A 12,596-nucleotide genomic window follows, 5' to 3' on the forward strand; every position below is an offset into this window, starting at 1 on the left:
ACCAAAGCAAACGAGACTTCATAATACAATTATTATGCATATCGCATGCAAATTTTACACAATATATCCTTAATTTAAATACGTTCGAAAACGTCATACGTAATCAGCAGATTGGCCCCAAAGTCAGAATTGCAGTTAAAAACTTTTCATAGAGACAGAGTTTTTTTTCCCTTCATAAAATACGTATTATTTCAAATTTTGACTGCTATATGGCGTACCGCGGTTAATAAAGATAGAATAACAAACACGAAGACATGCTTAAGATATAAAAGGAGACTTAGTTCTACAAGGGCCTGATATCATGAGAAATTGAATATAATTATAGAGTTTGAGGAATGAGAATAATGACCTTCAGCTCCCTATCAGAGTTATTGCTTGCTGCTTCATTTTCTTCAGACTTACAAATTTTTATACTTTATTACAACGTATTTGTATTCTTGATAGTAATTTATGCTGAAGGATTTCAGTTTCTAGATTATGGATACATATTGTGTTTTCTTTGAAATATGGATGTAGGCCACAGACTGCTGATCCTACTACGTGCATAACTCCTCCTTTGTGAGCCTCAGGTAAACCGGCCATGTCTTTTCATATGAAAATGACCATTCACAGCTTTCGTAAAGTGGATATCGTATATTATGTGTCGCTTTGCTCCAAGCTCCATAATTATAATGCAGTGTTACTGTTTCAGTTATGAGTTTGGGAATTGGTATTGAAAATATTTTTAATACACTTTTCGGTAACAGTTCTTTTGGCATTTTTTCAGCGCTATGGAAATAAAGAATTACGGTTTAACGAGCTAATCGAGATGCTTAGCCACACAGCTGTCAAAAATAAGTACCGAATGTTAAAAATGCAGTCATTTCTTTTCAATTTACACTGCTCAAAAAAACAAAATGGGACAGTCCTATATCTCCCGATCTACTGGGCCGATTGACAAAATTCAAATTGCGTTCTTCATGTCTCGAAAGCGCGACTTAGGATATATATTAGATTTATATATAGCACTATTCTAACATAGGTATTTTGACACAAAATCGGACTTTTTCTGAAATAACATACCAAATTTTTTACATATTTCGATTCTACGACTCAAATTACGCCTAAATATAAAATTTTGTAAAATTAGGAGCGAAATTTACGGAGAAATTCACAAATTTATGTTAGCACTTTTTTGTCAGTTTGCGCCAAGAATACTTCACTTGGCGAACTTCTTAATATATGGCAACCTAGTTTCCTTTCCCGTGAGAGGGAAGAAAGTCACCATCGTTCCTTTTTCCAAATAATATTCTTTATATTATATTTTTAATTACAACTTATTATTTTAAGTAATTTTTTCTTTTTCGAATTTCATTTTAATTGTTTAGGTTGCACTATTTTTTTTCGAATAATTGTTTTAAAAATTTCTATTTACCTATTCGAACTGCGTAAATAAAGGTGCAGCGTTTATTTTTTTTCAAATAGTTTTCTTCATATATATTTTTCGTCATAGTTATTATTTTAGGTAATTTTTAAATTTTTATACTTTTATTTAAATTGTTTGTGTTGCATTGTCTCTTCAGATAATTGTTTTAAAATTTTCTATTTATTCCTTCGAACTGAGCATTTTAAATATATTTATTAATATCAATTTTCCAGAATTTGATTTTATTTATTTGAACTGCGTTTCTTTCGGAAGAATACTTTGTAACCCAGACTACGATGAGTTTGAAAACTGCATACCATATTAAAAGACAAAATACAGTAAAGCACAGTTTTACACGCCTTTTCAATGTTCCGTTCAGAAAAGATATATATAAATAAAAGAGATGTATAACCGACATTTTAACTTAGGATGACTTGCATACACTGCTTTAAACAGTTTTATCATTGTGCCCATTGCTTTACACAATTTTATCCTACATTTGGTTTCTTAAAATGTTATTCATATTTTAGTCAAATATTTTATTTTTGAAATCGCAAGAATCAAATATCGTAAGATTGAAAAGTTTTAAATTAAAAAAATGCAAATACTAAATTTTACGAAAAATTTATTTTTCTTCTCTTTTTATTTAAGCATTCTGAAAGTATATTAAAAAGTATCCAACTTTTCGAAACATTTTGGTATTTCTGACAATCATTTTAAATAAAGTTATCGCCTTCCATTTCACAAAGGCCCACAAACGGCCGAGCGGTAAAGACGCTGATCGCTGGTAGTTCGGTCCGAGGTTCGAATCCCGCGAACGGGCTGTTTGCATGGGTGTTTTCGTGGTTTTCCCGATGTGTAACATGTATACGAGCAGTTTCCCTTAGAAAGTCCTCCACGAAGGCATCCCTCCCTTAAGGCAGATAGCCCTCGTGTGCTTTGCCATAATTAAATAATCCAATCCAATCCTTAATTAAATATAATTGAAAGTTTTTTGAAATATTTGCAATTACTTTATAAGAAGGATTTATTAATAACCGTAATAATTATTATATTACTGATGATTAGGAATCAGTTCTTGACAATTACATTCTAAATTAGAATTTTAAGAATTATTAGAATTTTAAATTAGAATAATGAAAATACGCTACGCACCAAAATACATTTTAGGATAAAAATGAGTTGATTTTTTGTTTTAAAACTTCTTGAATTCATTTAATAAACATCGTATCCTCGTTGTTAATTGAATTCAGAATGTTGGGTGTCGTTTATATAATTATTCTTACTTGTCAACGGAATCTGCTGACTTATCCAGCGATTAAGTAGCTGCAAATCATTTCTACATAACCATTGAACTTCCATTAATTCAGTCTCTAGAGGGTTGTATGTTTATATCATAATTTGATTTTTATAAAAATGATTATTCTAAATCTTATGTTTCTATAAAAATATACTGTGCTTTAAAAATATAGATGATAGTACCAGCCGCTCTTTCATCCACTTCAAAAGCATCAGTTTGTTTAGAAATAAATTGTGCAGTTAATGTCATAAAATTCAAATAAACATCAAACGAAAATTCTCAGTTTTAGACAATTCGATTTAAACGAAGTAAAGTAGCAGACGATAAAACGCCGAAGGTAAAAATTTACTCTTATTAAAAAAAAAAAAAAAAAAAAAAAAAAAAAATAGAGAGGAATTAAAAAAAAAAAAATATTAAAAAATTTATTTAAAAAAATAACTTTTCATATAGTATTAATAAATATTAATTACGCATCATTGAGGGAAAAAATGTCATATAATTAATTCTTCGTAAACTTTCACTTGAAATTTAAGGTTAAAAATAGCTGTGGCAATACAGTGTAACAAAAATCCATAGACCACATTTGGCGTTATTATCGCTCAAAAAAAAGATGCCAAATTTCAAAACGCGAAAATATGTAAATTCGTGTATATCTTAGAAAATTTTGAATAAAAAAGTCTAATTTTTTGCAGATATGCTTAAAAATATACCTACTTTAAGATGATGGTAAAAATTTTATAGGTTATAATTCAAAAATTTTTTCGAAAAATTTATAAAAATTATTTAAAAATAGAAATTTAAAAAATAAAACACAAAAAATGGGTAAATTTTATTTGGAATGAACCTAAATTTCGAAATGTGAGAGAAAAAATCAAAAAAGTTTAATAAAAAAAGAGATATAAATAAATATTTGCCAAATTCAATTAACATGGAGGAGCTAAAATTTTGAGAGCTAATATTTTTAAAACTACTCGTACGATTTTTACAAAACTTGGTATTCTGGCATAATTTGAGTCGTAGAATCGAAATATGTAAAACAATTGGTATGTTATTTCAGAAAAAGTCCGATTTTGTGTCAAAATACCACGTTAGTTTAGTGCTATATATAAATCTAATATATATCCTAAGTCGCGCTTTCGAGACTTGAAGAACGCAATTTGAATTTCGTGAATCGCCCCAGTAGAACGGGAAATATAGCACTGTCCCATTTTTTTTTTTGGGGGGGGGGGGAAGTGTACATGTATATAACATTCATTACTTTCTAACTTTTAGAAAATTCGCATGATAATTTTCATCCTCCATTACTAAAGGAAAAGAAGCAAAAATTCAAAATAAGATATTTATAATTTTAGATAATCCATAGTCTATCCAAAGTTCGTGATTACAAATGTTCCTAATTCAACACAAGATTTGCTCAACAAAAACTTCATGAGCAATTTTCAGCGTAGACTCTTGAGCAACACAGTCTTTCATTGGCTTTAGAACTTGATCCAGTTGTTGATCCCTTGTACTAGAACTTTGCTGTAATTTTTAACTTTTATATAAGCAATCACCCTCGAAATGGGACCCTATATTCCAGCAGTCTTGATTAACCTGGAGAAGCAAACGGCCGGACCGAGGGAAAAAAAACGCCGTAGTCTCGTCAGAAACGGTCCATAACTGATATCGAAGAGAGTAACCTCACAGAACTCAGTAGTCCAAGTGCCGCTGATATGACGCGAATATCATACTATTTGTATGACGTGTTCCGGCTCTTTGAAATAATTGTTATATGGGCCGCTTGACAGTAGAGTTTTCCTCGTGCATGGTGCTTGAAAGCGAGGCTTTGATGGTAAGAAGGAGAGACCGCGAGACAGCACAGGTCTGAGAAGTAACAATGCGTCCTGAAGTGGGAATAATAAACTGATGGTAAGCAGTGACGTCATGTCCAGTCTGTAGTTCTTATCTAGTGGGGAGTCATTTATGTCGATGAAAATATGTACAAATAAGGCAAATGATGCTCCCAAAATTATATTCATGACGTAAAATAAAACTTAATGGAGATTTGAGTGATAGGTTTACTCAGTAGTGACTTAGTTCAATCTCTTTTGTATAATACTTCTTTAAAACATTATTTTTAGCCCCTTAGTAAAGAAGAAACTGCTGTAGATTTTCAACGACCGATAAGACATTCTTACTCAGCCTGTTGTTAACTTGTTTTCGCAATCATTAGTCTAGCTTTTTTATAAGAAAAAAAAAAAAAAAAAAAAAAAAAACACTTCACGTTTAGAAGCCTGCAGGTCATCCGGAAGAAATCAGATGAATTAAACATCATACTTTGAGGTAAAAACAAAACGTTTTTTTTCCTCTTTTACGAAAGTATTAAAATACCATACTTACATATTTACCACCATCATACTTCATATTACGGTATTATTTATTTTATTATTAGTAACATATAATATATATATATATATATATATATATATATATATATATATATCCTTAACGTATTTTAAAGCATTAGACTACGTTTGACGCTAGCTATTGTTTCTAGAAACATAGGTGAAAGGGGGGAACCTTTGTTTTAAATTTGAACTAAAATGGTACTTATATATTTCTTCTCCGCTTGCTGAAATTATCATCATACATAAATCAAGTATAATACTAAAATAATGTAAAAAAGGGGGTGGGAAACTCTGTTAATTATTACAATTATAGGAAACCCGAGTTTCTTTTCAGAAATTCCGCGAAAAGCATGACATATGACTTGCGGGTAAACATTTCTTTTCCAGGACAACTTCTCTTTACTTCATTTAATTAAAATAATTTGGTCATATAATTATAATGCATAATTAATTTCCTTAATTAAACGCTAAAAAGTATCTTGCAGCAAAAAAAAAAAAAAAAATTAACAGTACCTTTTTTTTTTTTGTCCAATGGAAAAATTAGATTCTTCAGGGCAATTTCTTTGAATGGCACTCGCGTTTGCATCAGTAGTTGATAAATGCTATCTGTACGTACGTGGTCAGTAAAATGATGAAGGCAATAGAGCTTTCTTTATTTCCGAAGGTAAAATAAATCAGCAAACGCACGACAAAGCGAAGATCAAAGCCCAGGGCGGACTGGGTGAAGTTATTTATTTGCTATAAAAAGGAAAATGGCGAAGAAGGGAAAGTAATGAATGCTTTTTGTTCCTTTCTGCTTCTGCGGAGGAAACTGTTTACTTCGAATACTTCCAGAAAACACCTTTAATCCTAAAGAATGACTTTCTTCGCTTTAAACTTACGAATAAGTTTAACGGTGGAAAAAAGTATTTTCAGGAAGAAGGCGTTGTGGAAATTCGAAAAGATTTTAATCTCTTTTTCCCACTTCATTTCCCCCGGCGTGTAGCAACATTTCCATTGTGCGACTTCGATGGGCCTTGAGGAGCCAACATTCTTGAAGTTCGGAAATAAAGCTTTTTCTAGTAGATTGTTAACGATAAAAATTTCGCCCAGATAATGAGAATTTTATAAAAGAAATGGTTTCCCTAGTAACCTTCAAAAATAAATAATATAAAATGAAATAAATGTTATATATATGTATGTTATATATATATATAAGTATATATGTTATATATATATATATACCTAAAAATTATTAATTTTTATTTGGCAATGGTCCTTTTTATTCCCCATTTTAACTTGGCTATCCCACCTTTTTGTTCTAAATTGTTTATAATATTTTTTTTTCTAGATTGTGTCTTTCCAAATTAATTCACTCACGTTTTCTTATGTAATCGTGCTGCATTGCGAATGATTCTCACCCAATCGCAGAGCTCAAAATTTAAACAAAAATATCATACCGCTGTTATTATTGCGTAACTTTTGTCTCTACTTCGCTCGCTGATGCTTACACGTGTTGCTAAGCTATTGTCTATTGTTTGAAAATACTGTATAAAACTGTGGGGTATATCACACACTCATAAATTGATGCTATGTGAAATCTGCTTATGCGTATCCATATGCTCTATGGCAAAAGTAAAATTATATATTTAAATCAATGGCCATATCTGAAAGCTTGTCTTCATCGCTATGCCATCTTCTATATCTACGCAGCTATCTTCTACCCTGAAATCACATACTAAATTTTTACTTGTATACAGTGAGAGAAGTTGTAATAACACTTCCTCTCTCTGAGACGTATCCTCAGTCTTCTAGCAGATTGCAGTTCCCAGATGTACTTGGACACGTAAAATCCAAGTACCCATTTAGGTACTTGGATTACCAAGTACCCTTAAAATGTTTTTTTTTTTTTTTTTTTTTTTTTTTTTTTTTTTTTTTTTTTTTTTCTAATTATGTTTAACTGTATTTTTTTTCTGTATTTTACAATATTTTTGTGTATGTTTGCTTTCCTGCGAAGTGAGAACTGACTTGATTAAATGGGAAATATATGTTTAATAAATAAATAAATTTGTATTTATTTATTTATTGCTACTAATACAATAAATATTACAGCATATTTAATAATTGATGGTTTTCTCAAATTCTTCTAATTTCATTCGAACTATTTCTGAAGACAATATATATGTGTGTGTGTTGTTTTATTTTATTTTACTTATTAAACTGAATAAATATTGCAATATAACTTTATCGAATATTTTTCCATATATGCATTCATAAACAAAATAATTTTAACTTTTAAGTTATTTTTACTTTTTAAAAAAATTCCAATTTCAGAATAAAATATAGAAATTTGTTTGGGTGAATAATGCAACTATTCATTGACTATTGTTTTCAGATATTTTCTTTACAGAACTTAATTATCTTAATGACATAATGTTTTAGGAAACTAATAGCTGTGTATAAAAGACAAATAGAAAAATGCTGAAATCGTATCATAAATGTTTGACGACTTAGTTTACGTTAATGGAATTCCTTTTATGAATGAAAAGTAGGAAACAATCATATCTAAAAAGCATTTTAACAGTCATTTAATAAATGAATTTCTGTACTTTTTTTCCTCTTTTCTCTTATGTACTCCTTTATCTAACAAGATATCTTTAAACTTCTTCATAAAAACTAAAATTAAAGTACTTTTCTAATACTTAAAAAACTCAAATGCACTCCACAGTTGAATTTTAGAGAGGTAGAAAAACAATATAATCATTTTAGGTTTCTGGCCCCTTTAAGAATCTAACTTTATAAATAAAACGCAAAACGTATTAGAGATAAAATATTTTTTAAATATCGTCATTTCACGTGGGAAAGGTTTCTTAATTTAGGTTTGAAATTACAACAGTACATTTCAAACAGCATCTGAGTGAACCGAAAATGACTTGTAAGACTCCTATTCCCTACTAATCAAAAATTGCTTTAATGCTTTAAATTAGAATTATCGTCCAATGTGTCTAGCAAACCATCAAGAATGTGTCTTGCAAACCGAATGTGTCTTGCAAACCATCAAGCCTTGTTTTCAATTCCCAAGATCTGTCCTACATAGTTTCTTTTATGTTAACCACTAGAAGCGCTGAGCTTTCTCCCTACCTAGAAGCGCCAACTGAAGTCAAATTCACTGCTCAGCGAATGTAAATGCTCTATAATGCTTTTAAGAATATTAATTATAGTTGTTTAAGAACTTCATTAAAGAATAATAGATTATTTTTATAAAAAGTAGATATTATATAATAAATTTCAACTTACCCTTAATAAAATGCATTTTGTAGCTTTTTTACAATTTTTACACAACACAACCTTTTTCAATACTGGAAGTGCATTTTTCCCGCATATAATATGAAAACCTTTTATACAAATCACTGTTTTTGTTGTTGTTACAAGTGCAATCTGACACTGACGTCTTTTCTTCGAGAGTCTATTGGTAGAGTTGGAAATTTCTTGGGGTAATTTTGCGCTTTTTCTTCAGTTTAAATGAAGCTCCCTTAACTCCCTGTTAATTAAAATAGGAAGTTTTGCCTTGTAATGTATTTATCACTCAATTTATAGTAGATAACGTAGGCATTCGTTCCTGCTAAATCCAGCATATTACAGAAAACATGCAAAGGCCCATGAAGCAGCCCGAACAGAATATTTACGCGTCATCTGATCAAGCATATCAACTCCACATTTGGTTTCATTGTAGAACACTACTTGTTTCTGGAAGTTTCTTTTTATTTTCTGAGACTGCATTTACACTCGTATGGAAGGTACTTAGTAGCAGGACATTTTTATTACTTTTTTCCCTGATAGACCGTCAGTGTAGTTTCACCATTCTTTAGCAAAACTGTTTCAAATAGCAGGGGTTTGGTTAGCTTACTTTATGCGGAATTTCTTTCCGATGTCTTCTTACTGTGCTCATAAAGCTTGTGCTTTTCATTTTAAATCTTTGAGCTAATGATAGTGAGGAAAAATAATTGTCCGCAGTCAAATTTCTACCTGAATTCAGATAGGTTATTAGAAGACGCATTACTACATTTTCAAGAAGACTTTCAGTTTTACTTTCCGATGTATCTTTTCCAAGATATGTAAAAACCTTGCACATAAACTTGGAGTCTATATCGTGTAGCAACCAAAATTTGATACCGAATTTGTCTAGTCCATTCAACATATACTGTATAAACTTACCCCCAGCTTTGGATGGAAATAACTGCTCAGACACAATTAGATTGTCTCCTCTCTTATAGGGAATCTCTCAGTCGTGTATAAAGTTTTTCCAAATATCTAAAACAAGTCCAAACTTATGACTTTCTAAGCTAATTGACTTAAAGTCAAATCTTAGATATTTCATAATATGTTGAAATCGATTACGAAACATTGTTTGTCGAAAAAAAGTAGGACCCAATGTACTGTTTCACAAAAAATCATAATCTTTATCCTTGAAACCGTATGCTCCTCTTGCATAAAGAATAGCAATAAAAGCATCAAGATTTTCTAAAGATATTGTCTAAATATATCCGTTGTTCAAAACTGCCTCTGCTTACTGCGCTTTTTAATATGGCGTGACATCGATTCATCTTTAAACAACCTCCAAGCACTCGACGCATTGTCCCCAAAATTGCATAAGACGATGGAGGGACCTGGCAATTCAATTAGCCCATTTTGAGCTCCATATTTCTCAGCTGTAGTTTGTGAAGTAGCTATCACAGTCCACGAAGAAAGGTGTTTTCTGAACCGAAGGGAAGTATATCCTGTTGTAAATAATCAGGAATGTGTATGCCAGGTGTTTTTGGAAGAAAAAGCGTTTTTTGAGCGAAATAACAAGATAAATCTATCCAGCATTACTAGCAGTCAATATGACTGCTTGTGGCCATAAAAATAAGCTTTTCCCCAAAACTAATAGGCTAAAAAATATAAATGCATGAACTTAGTAATAGGAATTAATGTTATTATTTTGAATCCAAAATAATAATCGATGTATTATTAACGCATCCTCATCTCTTTTAGTAACTGATGTAGGTTCATATACCCAAGTCAATGCTTTCCATTGTGTTACTACATTATCGTAGTTTTCTCCATGTATAACGTGCATACGAGCCAGGTCCCTTTCGAAAGCTCTCCAAGAAGGCATACTTCCCTTTAGGCAGATAGCCCTACCGTACTTTGCCGTAATCATATAAACCGAAACCGATCGTCAAAATAGCAACTATGTATTGATTAGAGTAAATCTCTTGATGAAAAGAGCAACTTAGAAGGTTCCAAAAACGTTTGGAAACTTATCCTTAGGCGATAAGATACAGCATATAAACATAGACTGCATTTTAGAATAGAATAACTGTAGAATTCAATTACAGAACCAGAATTTACACAAAAAACGTTTAAATCTAGTCTTCACATAATTATATTCTCAAGTGACCTGTAGCTTCTCAATAATATTAAAGTGCAGAAATATCTCTTGGAGCAGTATAAAAAAGGTGTTGAGCACCAGGTATGGATCATCAGCTTTCAAATCCAAATTATTGCACCTTATTATTAAACGACTCATTCTGACTAAGAAGCTTCGGAAAAAAATTGCTTCAACACCTTAAAAAGTGTGTTTTCCGAAACTTCCAGAAAGTCATCAAATGGACGATGTTTCAACAATTAGACAAAAATAGTGTTTCCAAGATCCATCAAAACCATTTAATAATTTAAAAGTGGCTGACTTCAAAAATGAAAGATCTGCAATTTTTATAAGATATTAGTAATTATATTTCAAACTAAACATAAATTAATAATCCATTACCCTAAATTTAAAAATAAATAAAAACAAATTAAAGTATGTAGAATATCGTAAGAATGCACAAAAACAGATATTTATGCAATTGTATTATTTAAAGAGATTTATAAGAATTTTATCATATTTTAATTCATATTCGTGTCGCAGTTATACATATTTTTCTGACATTTGAAAAAATACAGCTATTACTTCCTTATACCATCAAAATCAAGACACTGCATCGCTCTAATAGTATGCAAAAAAAATTAATAATAACAGTGAGAAGATCGCTTTCTTTCTCAAATTTATTAAAGCTTAAACAGAGTTTATGCTTTATTAAATTTGAGTTAACTAAAACTTCTACCAGAGAGGTGTGTCTGTAAATGTGCCCGTGTACCCGTACCAAATACATAATAATTCATTAGTTATTGGATTAAGTGGTAATTTATCCATTTTTATTTATTATACTCTTACTATAAATGTGCCCTTTGGAAGTTAAATTATTCACATATTTCTTCTTTCTCGATTTTCGAACGGTACAATTAATGAAAAGGGAGGGAAATATGCGAGTAAATACGGTAATTAGGTTATTAAGGAATAAAATCATGGCATAAAATTTCTTTAATTTGTATGCAGTTTAGTTAGGGTTCTAGTTACAGTTACTTCAAACATAATAAAGTGAGTTATTTGTAAGAGAATGCAAAGCGTAATAAAATTTCCGTTTAAGATGAAATTTCATGACAGCTTACTTCTGCATAGTTTAATGACACCAGTACAAAAGCTATATTTCTACTGCGAGTAGCAGATTCACTTATCGAAACTTCATCTGAAAAATCGATTGTCTCCAATATCTGATACTTCTTTTTTCACTCTTTAATTTTTCAGCTGACTAAAAGATATCAAGATTCCAATTTCCTTGCAATAACTATTCATCAGATGTTCTTTCGCAGATAATAAAAGCAAGTCGATTAGTTTATTAACTTTTTTTTGATATTTTGAATTTAGTTTTCAACAGGTATACTGATCTCCTAAATTTTCATCTATGCCTTGTTGGATTTTTTTTACCAAGGCCTTTGTCATCAACTTTTCAGTTACTAAATCAATACCATCAAGCAAAATTATGTTAATGCTGAAGTATTGACGTGAATGACTGATACAATCTGAGGTCTCAGCAGATATGAGATAAATTAAATGAGATACTATTCAGTAGAAGCTAAAACAAGCCACATCATAGACACAGGGACTACGAAAAGAGTCAAAACTCCTGCGATTCTCACATACCGTCTTCAGTAATTAAAACTTTAAAAAATTAGTTGTAGGATCATAATCAACTGATTATTAGATGTGTGATATTTTGATTTTGCGATGCTATTGAAAAGTTGTTTTGTTCATCGTTTCTCTTACAGCTGAAGCTGTATAATATCCATCTTGCTAAAATGTTTTTACTGGACATAATTTTAACTAAGAATAGGCATAATAAAAATAAAATAAAAGTCGTAATTTTATGTATACAGTTATCCGTATACTACAAATAATACAATTTTTTTAAATGTTTACAGAATACTGTATCTCCCAGTATACGAATTACATCTTTCCTTCAATATAGGATACTTATTTTATTCATGCGAGGCTCAGCACTTTTATTATAAGATGTCCGTTCCATGAATAATTCATGCAACCGAGAATTTACTAAGACATGCGACAGTAAAATTGTAACCCAAAACGAAATAGCTGTGTAGA

The sequence above is a fragment of the Stegodyphus dumicola genome, chromosome 2 (genome assembly GCF_044657685.1).
Source record: "Stegodyphus dumicola isolate Sdum_Otavi_A_Nest chromosome 2, ASM4465768v1".
Classification (NCBI taxonomy): Eukaryota; Metazoa; Arthropoda; class Arachnida; order Araneae; family Eresidae; genus Stegodyphus; species Stegodyphus dumicola.